The following is a 10,322-nucleotide window of genomic DNA, read 5'->3' on the forward strand; positions in this document are numbered from 1 at the left end:
TAGACTTGCAAGATAGGATCAAGAACTCACATATATTCATGAAAACATAATAGGTTCAGACCTGAAATCATGGCACTAGGGCCCTAGTGACAAGCATTAAGCATAGCAAAGTCATATCAACATCAATCTCAGAACATAATGGATACTAGGGATCAAACCCTAACAAAACTAACTCGATTACATGATAAATCTCATCCAACCCATCACCGTCCAGCAAGCCTACGATGGAATTACTCACGCACGGTGGTGAGCATCATGAAATTGGTGATGGAGGATGGTTGATGATGACGACGGCGACGAATCCCCCTCTCCGAAGCCCCGAACGGACTCCAGATCTGCCCTCCCGAGAGGTTTTAGGGCTTGGCGGTGGCTCCGTATCGTAAAACGCGATGATTTCTTCTCTATTATTTTTCTCTCTCCGAAAGCGAATATATAGAGTTGGAGTTGGCGTCGGAGAGCATCCAGGGGGCCCACGAGGTAGGGGGGCGCGCCCTAGGGGGGGTACCCCCACCCTCGTGAGAAGGGTGTGGCCCCCTGGTCTTCATCTTTGGCGAGGATTTTTTTTATTTTTTCTAAGATGTTCCGTGGAGTTTCAGGTCATTCCGAGAATATTTGTTTTTCGCACATAAAACAACACCATGGCAATTCTGCTGAAAACAGCGTCAGTCCGGGTTAGTTCCATTCAAATCATACAAGTTAGAGTCCAAAACAAGGGCAAAAGTGTTTGGAAAAGTAGATACAACGGAGACGTATCAACTCCCCCAAGCTTAAACCCTTGCTTGTCCTCAAGCAATTCAGTTGACAAACTGAAAGAAAGAAAGAAAAACTTTTACAAACTCTGTTTGCTCTTGTTGTTGTAACTATGTCAAGTCAGCATTCAAGTTTTCAGCATAGATCATAACTAACCACATTTGCAATAATTCTCAGGTCTCATAATTACTCATATCAATAGCATAATCAGCTAGCAAGCCATAATAATAAATCTCGGATGACAACACTTTCTCAAAACAATCATAATATGATATAACAAGATGGTATCTCGCTAGCCCTTTCTGAGACCGCAAAACATAAATGTAGAGCACCTTTAAAGATCAAGGACTGACTAGACATTGTAATTCATGGTAAAAGAGATCCAATCATAGTCCTACCCAATATAAATTAACAGTGATGAATGCAAATGACGGTTGTGCTCTCCAGCTAGTGCTTTTTAATAAGAGGGTGATGACTCAACATAAAAATAAATGGATAGGCCCTTCGCAGAGGGAAGCAGGGATTTGTAGAGGTGCCAGAGCTCAGTTTTGAAATAGAGATAAATTGTATTTTGAGCGGTATACTTTCATTGTCAACGTAGCAACTAAGAGATGGCGATATCTTCCATGCTAAACACATTATAAGCGGTTCCCAAATAGAATGGTAAAGTTTATACTCCCCCTCCACCAACAAGCATCAATCCATGGCTTGCTCGAAACAACGAGTGCCTCCAACATACATCAGGTCCCAGGGGGAGTTTTGTTTGCAATTAATTTTGATTTAGTTTGCATAAATCATGGGACTGGGCATCCCGGTGACCAGCCATTTTCTCGTGAGTGAGGAGCGGAGTCCACTCCTCTTGAGAATAACCCGCCTAACACGGAAGATAAGGACAACCTTGGTTGATACATGAGCCATTCGAGCATACAAAACAGAGTGTTTATTTGAAGGTTTAGAGTTTGGCACATACAAATTTACTTGAAACGGCAGGTAGATACCGCATATAGGAAGGTATAGTGGACTCATCTGGAATAACTTTGGGGTTTAAGGGATTGGATGCACAAGCAGTATTCCCGCTTAGTACAAGTGAAGGCTAGCAAGAGACTGGGAAGCGACCAACTAGAGAGCGACAACAGCCATGTACATGCATTAAAATTAATAAACATTGGGTGCAAGAATGAGTAGGATATAATCCACCATGAACATAAATATCGTGAAGGCTATGTTGATTTGTTTCAACTACATGTGTGAACATGTGCTAAGTCAAGTCACTTAAATCATTCAAAGGAGGATACCACCCTATCATACCACATCATAATCATCGCAATAGCATGTTGGCACACAAGGTAAATCATTATAACTCATAGCTAATCAAGCATGGCACAAGCAACTATGATCTCTAATTGTCATTGCAAACATGTTTATTCATAATAAGTTGAATCAAGAACGAGGGACTCATCATATTTACAAAAACAAAAGAGGTAGAGTTCATACCAGCTTTTCTCATCTCAGTCAGTCCATCATATATCATCATAATTGCCTTTCACTTGCACGACCGAACGGTGTGAATAATAATAAGAGTGCACGTGCATTGGACTAAGCTGGAATCTGCGAGCATTCAATAAACAGGAGAAGACAAGGCAATATGGGCTCTGGGTTAAATCAACAATAATGCATATGAGAGCCACTTCAACAATTTAATTATGGTCTTCTCCTACTGACCCCCAAAGAAAAGTAAAGAAATAAAACTATTTACACGGGAAAGCTCCCAACAAGCAAAAGAAGAACGGGAAATATTTTTGGGTTTTCTTTTTAATTATTACTACTACAGCAGAAAAATAAACTACTACTATTTTTTTGGTTTTTCTTAAGGTTTAGCAAACACACAAGAAGAAAGCAGGAAAAAGAAAATAAACTAGCATGGATATTACAGTGAAAAAGTATGAGCACCTACATCTAGCAATGAGTGTGTGTGAACATAAATGTAATGTCGGTGAGAAATACGTACTCCCCCAAGCTTAGTCTTTTGGCCTAAGTTGGTCTATGGCCACGGCTGGCCTGGCTGATATCCATAATAATAGTTGTTGAGGTCGTACTGTGATGAGGAAGAAGAACGCTCCGATTGCCACTGGCTGGCAATCATCTCCGGATCCCACTGATAGTTAGACTGTCGTGAAGGATCAAATTGTGGTTCCGGTTCTGGCTCCTCGGCTGGTGCAGGGTTCTGGTAGGCGTGAATAGCCGTCAACGGAACAAGGTACGTGCCTACAGTCAAATCAAACAAAGAAGGAGCAGGCAAGGTAATAGTCTTAGGATGATGTTTATTAAAGAACAATTGATATTTAAGCTCCCCTGCCCTATTCTTAACAATAAAATCATGTGCCACCATACTTTTATGATCTAGATAAACATGGGGCAGCACCTTTTCTTCCTTCTCAGCATGCCTAATAGGTATGTTAAAATGTGCGGCTAGGCTGTAGCATAGATGCCTCCAAAGATGGGGCCCTTAGTACGGTTCATATTTAATCGTCTAGCAATAATACCGCCCATACTAAAAGTGTTATCACTGTATAAACCTTGGAGTAGAATAATTATATCAGGGATACTAAGGTTTCCACAGTTTCCGCGTCCAATTAAACAATGACTAGCAAATAATGCAAAGTAACATAAAACAGGAAAAAGTATGCTAGTGATTCGTGCATCGGAGACCTTCCTGGTTTCTCCTACAGTGATATTATTAATAAATCCCTCCACATCATCATGATGTGGTTCTTCTGTCTTGCCCTCAAAAGGGACTAAACAAATCCGACAGAAATCATAAAGTGACATCTCCTTATGCTCATCATATAAATGAAACTCCACCGTGGGTGGTGAGTTCCTAGAATGAAAATGGAAGTTTTGCACAAAGGTATTTGTGAGTAAGAGATACTGATCACATTGGTCGTGGAGGAAAGCGGTGAGGCCTGCATTGTGAGCCAATTCATGAAAATCTTCATAGATACCGTCTGCTCTCAAGAAATCCTCGGAGGGCCATTCACACGCCCGAACCTCCACGGTGCGAGGCAGGTTATACTTAGGCTTGGGTGCCTTTTCCTTCGAGCTTTGACTCCATGAGCCCCTCAAGAATCTCCTCATTATATTCTGAAAAATTCTGAACTTTTTAGTAACTTCAAAATAAAAGTAAACCATCTTCAATAAAACTGATAGCAACTACTCCTACAAGTGCCTAGAGCCTATATCAAGCATTAGAACTACTTAGAACCATATAAATTTGACATGCAAGCTCAAGAACATGGTCACCTATGCAGCACAAATTTGCAAAGAATAAAGCACTAGAACAAAAACTAATTGGACCAATGGAGGAGTCACATACCAAGGAACAATCTCCCCAAGCAGTTTTGCGAGAGGTGCTTTGAGCAAGGAGATCGAAAATCACAACAAAAGTGGCTGGAACTCGTTCTTGAGTTGGTTTTTCGGGTTTGTGTGAGACAGAGGAAGAAGATGGGTGCTGGGATAAGTGAAGGAGGGCCACCGTGGGCCCACGAGGCAGGGGGCGCACCCTAGGGGGGGGGGCGCCCACCACCCTCGTGGCCAGGTGGCAGCTCCTCCCGCGGTAATTTTTGCACAGTAAATCCTCAAATATTCCCGAAAAAATCATATTAAATTGGCATGGCATTCTGAGGACTTTTATTTTCGGGATATTTTTATATTACACGGATAAGTCAGGAAACAGACAGAAAAAATACTAATTTTTACTTTATTTCTACTAATTAACAGAAAATAAAGAGAAGGTACAGAAGGTGGTGCTTCTAGTTTCATCCATCTCATGCTCATAAAAAAGAATCCACTAACAAGGTTGATCAAGTCTTGTTAACAAACTCATTCCGATAATCATGAAACCGGAGAAATTTCGAATAACACTAAGTTACCTTAACGGGGATATGCACATCCCCAATAATAAGTATATCATATTTCTTTTTGACAGTAGGAAGAGGAAATTCAAAACCTCCAATTATAATCGATGAAATTTTTCCAATGGAGTTGATACTATGAACTTGAGGTTGTTTCCTCGAAAAGTGTACCGTATGCTCATTACCATTAACATGAAAAGTGACATTGCCTTTAGTGCAATCAATAACAGCCCCTGCAGTATTAAGAAAAGGTCTTCCCAGAATAATAGACATACTATCATCCTCGGGAATATCAAGTATAACAAAGTCTGTTAAAATAGTAATGTTTGCAACCACAACAGGCACATCCTCACAAATACCGACAGGTATAGCAGTTGATTTATCAGCCATTTGCAAAGATATTTCGGTAGGTGTCAGCTTATTCAAGTCAAGTCTACGATATAAAGAGAGAGGCATAACACTAACACCGGCTCCAAGATCACATAAAGCAGTTTTAATATAATTTCTTTTAATGGAGCAAGGTATAGTAGGTATTCCGGGGTCTCCAAGTTTCTTTGGTATTCCACCCTTAAAAGTATAATTAGCAAGCATGGTGGAAATTTCAGCTTCCGGTATCTTTCTTTTATTAGTAATGATATCCTTCATATATTTAGCATAAGGATTTGTTTTGAGCACATCAGTTAATCGCATACGCAAAAAGATAGGCCTAATCATTTCAGCAAAGCGCTCAAAATCCTCATCATCCTTTTTCTTGGATGGTTTTGGAGGAAAAGGCATGGGTTTCTGAACCCAAGGCTCTCTTTCTTTACCATGTTTCCTAGCAACAAAGTCTCTTTTATCATAACGTTGATTCTTTGATTGTGGGTTATCAAGATCAACAGCAGGTTCAATTTCTACATCATTGTCATTACTAGGTTGAGCATCGTCATGAACACCATCATTAATATTTTCATTAGGTTCATGTTCATTACCAGATTGTGTTTCAGCATCAGACATAGAGATATCATTTGGATTATCAGGTGGTTCAGCAATAGGTTCACTAGAAGTTTGCACAGTTCTATCCTTTTTCTTCTTCTTCTTTTTAGAAGAACTTGGAACATCAATATTATTTCTTTGAGAATCTTGCTCGATTCTCTTAGGGTGGCCTTCAGGATACAAAGGTTCCTGAGTCATTCTACCAGTTCTAGTAGCCACTCTAACAGCATAATCATTTTTCTTACTATTCATTTCATCAAGCACTTCTTTTTGAGCCTTAAGTACTTGTTCTACTTGAGTGGTAACCATAGAAGCATGTTTGCTAACAAGTTTAAGTTCACCTTTAATATTAGCCATATAATCACCCAAGCATCTAATCATAAAAGCATTTTCTTTTAATTGTCTACCAAAATAAGCATTGAAGTCGTCTTGCTCAAACATAAAGTTATCAAACTCATCCAAGCACTGACTAGCAATTTTAGTAGGAGGAACTTCAACTTTATCATATCTATAGAGAGAATTTACCTTTACTACCTGTGTCGGGATATTGGGGTTAGGAGGTTCTTCATTAAATAAAGAATTGAGATCATAGGTTTCTTCAACAGGTGGTACATTAAGACCATGTATTTCTTCAATAGGAGGTAAATTCTTAACGTCTTTAGCTTTAATACCTTTTTCTTTCATAGATTTCTTTGCCTCTTGCATATCTTCAGGACTGAGGAATAGAACACCTCTCTTCTTCGGAGTTGGTTTAGGAATAGACTCAGTAATTGGAGTAGGAGCTGGCTCAGAAGCTGGCTCAGGAGGTGCCCAATTATTTTCATTTGTCAACATATTATTCAATAGAATTTCAGCTTCATCCGGTGTTCTTTCCCTGAAAAGAGAACCAGCACAACTATCCAGGTAATCTCTGGAAGCATCGGTTAGTCCGTTATAAAAGATATCAAGTATTTCAGGTTTCTTAAGAGGATGATCAGGCAAAGCATTAAGTAACTTGAGAAGCCTCCCCCAAGCTTGTGGGAGACTCTCTTCTTTAATTTGCACGAAGTTGTATATTTCCCCCAAAGCAACTTGTTTCTTATGAGCAGGGAAATATTTAGCAGAGAAGTAATAAAACATATCCTGGATACTACGCACACAACCAGGATCAAGAGAATTAAACCATATCTTAGCATCACCCTTTAATGAGAACGGAAATATTTTGAGTATATAGAAGTAAGACGACCTCTCATCATTAGTGAGCAGGGCAGCTATATCATTTAACTTAGTAAGATGTGCCATAACAGTTTCAGATTCATAGCCATAAAACGGATCAGATTCAACCAAAGTAATTATATCAGGATCAACAGAGAATTCATAATCCTTATCAGGAACACAAATAGGTGAAGTAGCAAAAGCAGGGTCGGGTTTCATTTTATCTCTAAGTGATTCTTTGTTCCATTTAACTAATAACCTCTTAAGCTCATATCTATCTTTGCAAGCTAAAATAGCGGCAGAAGATTCCATATCAAAAAGATAGCCCTCAGGAATAGCAGGCATATTTTCATCATCACTATCATCATCGTATTCAGATTCAATAATTTCTTTTTCTCTAGCCCTAGCAATTTATTCATCAAGAAATTCACCAAGGGGCACAGTAGTATCAGGCATAGAAGCAGTTTCATCATAAGTATCATGCATAGCAGAAGTGGCATCATCAATAACATGCGACATATCAGAACGAATAGCAGAAGCAGGTGTAGGTGTTGCTAGCTTACTCATAACAGAAGGTGAATCAAGTGCAGAGCTAGATGGCAGTTCCTTACCTCCCCTCGTAGTTGAGGGATAAATTGTTGTCTTAGTGTCTTTCGAGTTCTTCATAGTGTCCAACAGATATAAATCCCAAGTGACTCAAAGAATAGAGCTATGGTCCCCGGCAATGGCGCCATAAATTAGTCTTGATAACCCACAAGTATAGGGGATCGCAACAGCTTTCGAGGGTAGAGTATTCAACCCAAATTTATTGATTCGACACAAGGGGAGCCAAACAATATTCTCAAGTATTAGCAACTGAGTTGTCAATTCAACCACACCTGGAAACTTAGTATCTGCAGGAAAGTGTTTAGTAGCACAGTAATATGATAGTGGTGGTAACGGTAACAAAAGAGTAGTGCAAGCAAAAGTAAATATTTTTGGTATTTTGTAGTGATTGTAACAGTAGCAGCGGAAAAGTAAATAAGCGAGAACCAGTATATGGAAAACTCATAGGCACAGGATCAGTGATGGATAATTATGCCGGATGCGGTTCATCATGTATCAGTCATAACATAGGGTGACACAGAACTAGTTCCAATTCATCAATGTAATGTAGGCATGTATTCCGTATATAGTCATACGTGCTTATGGAAAAGAACTTGCATGACATCTTTTGTCCTACCCTCCCGTGGCAGCGGGGTCCTATTGGAAACTTAGGGATATTAAGGCCTCCTTTTAATAGAGAACCGGAACAAAGCATTAGCACATAGTGAATACATGAACTCCTCAAACTATGGTCATCACCGGGAGTGGTCCTGATTATTGTCACTTCGGGGTTGCCGGATCATAACACATAGTAGGTGACTATAGACTTGCAAGATAAGATCAAGAACTCACATATATTCATGAAAACATAATAGGTTCAGATCTGAAATCATGGCACTCGGGCCCTAGTGACAAGCATTAAGCATAGCAAAGTCATATCAACATCAATCTCAGAACATAATGGATACTAGGGATCAAACCCTAACAAAACTAACTCGATTACATGATAAATCTCATCCAACCCATCACCGTCCAACAAGCCTACGATGGAATTACTCACGCACGGCGGTGAGCATCATGAAATTGGTGATGGAGGATGGTTGATGATGACGACGGCGATGAATCCCCCTCTCCGGAGCCCCGAACGGACTCCAGATCAGCCCTCCCGAGAGGTTTTAGGGCTTGGCGGCGGCTCCGTATCGTAAAACACGATGATTTCTTCTCTCTTATTTTTCTGTCTCTGAAAGCGAATATATAGAGTTGGAGCTGGCGTCTGAGGGCATCCAGGGGGCCCACAAGGTAGGGGCGCGCCCTAGGGGGGGGTGCCCCCACCCTCGTGAGAAGGGTGTGGGCCCCCTGGTCTTCATCTTTGGCGAGGATTTTTTCTGCATTATGTGAAAGATCGGCACTTTCCGATCAGATGCTGACAGCACTCTGGTTCAAACCAGGGGCTGCGCCCACGCTTTATTATAAAACTCCTATGGCTAAGTGAGGGCATTTAAGCCATACAGTCTGATTGCCTTGTTCGTTGCGCTAAACAACTCCTTCAAGGACCATATAATTGGATCAAGATTGTTTAGATTCCATCCCGAACACCTCCGTACTACCTACGTGAGGGCAGACGCCAACGACTGGCCAACCCTCAGATTACATACAATACGGCCGCACAGGAGGAAACAATTCAAAGCATAACAACATTACATTACAAAACAGGCTTTGTTTTCATAATACAAGGCAAAGGCAACATGAATACATTTATTCAAATACAATGTCCTGCGAACATTGTGCTACCGCAAGGCGAGCCCCCTCCAGGACATCCGCAAAATACCGTTCGGGTGTGTGGTGCTCCTTGCCCTCCGGTGGCCCTCTGGTACCTCGACGGCATCCATCTTAGCCCACCACATCTTGCAACGAGCGAAGGCCATGCACGCACCTTCAATGCAGGCCGAGCACTTGAGGACGTCCAGCCGAGGACAGGCGTTCACCATCCGCCTCACGAGTCTGGCTGGCCATAGCCGGATTATCAAATCCTTAATGGCTAGTTCGGCCACCCTATGTAGCTCCACCAGTTGTTTCAGCTGATCGGTGAAGGACACGGGATGCTCTGGCACCGCATACTGCGACCAGAATAGCTTCTCCGTAGAACCCCCTCCTTCGGATCGATAGAACTCCGCGGTGTCTGATACACTGCGTGGAAATCCGCAAAAGCCCCTGGGGAACTCCGAACCCGGGTTAGTAAAAGGTACTGCTTCTCCGCATACTTGCTTTGCATCTTAAATGCCTTACATGTCGTGATCTTCTTAGCCTCCTGGATCTCCTGGAGGGCGGCCTGGGCCTCATTCCGTGCGGTCTTTGCGCTCTGACGAGCCTTGGCGAGTTCGGTCCCTTGAACCGACGCATCATGCTCCAAGGCTTCGCATTTCTTGACTGCATCCTGGAGCTCCTACTGGACTTCTTTGACCCGGGCCTTGAGCTTCTTACGGGCGGCTTGCTGCTGGACAGCCTTCTCCTCGGCCTCGCCCAGGGCCTTCCTCAGGGCCTCGACCTCGGCCGTGGCTCCTACACATATCACGACACTGCGGTCAATATGTAGCGCCTATCCCTTCTGAACACACATCAAGTCGTCACTCACCCTGCTTCTCCTGGAGCCGAACCTTAACCTCGCCGAGCTCGTTCTCAGTCCACTCCAGGCTCTGCCTTAGTTCAGAGACTTCGACAGCGTGCGAGGTTGCGGCCAACAGCGGCGCCTACTTATTCATACATATTACGTTAGTCTCCTATAACAAAAGATTGATCCTCGGTCCGGTTCTTCTTGCCGAACACCGGACAGTGTCTCAGGGGCTACTGTCTACATGGGGTTTTTCTCTTTCTTACCTTGAAACCTGTCAACAGGCTACTACAGGCTTC

The sequence above is a fragment of the Triticum urartu genome, chromosome 5A, assembly GCF_056163025.1.
Source record: "Triticum urartu cultivar PI428250 chromosome 5A, HENAU_Tu73, whole genome shotgun sequence".
Lineage (NCBI taxonomy): Eukaryota > Viridiplantae > Streptophyta > Magnoliopsida > Poales > Poaceae > Triticum > Triticum urartu.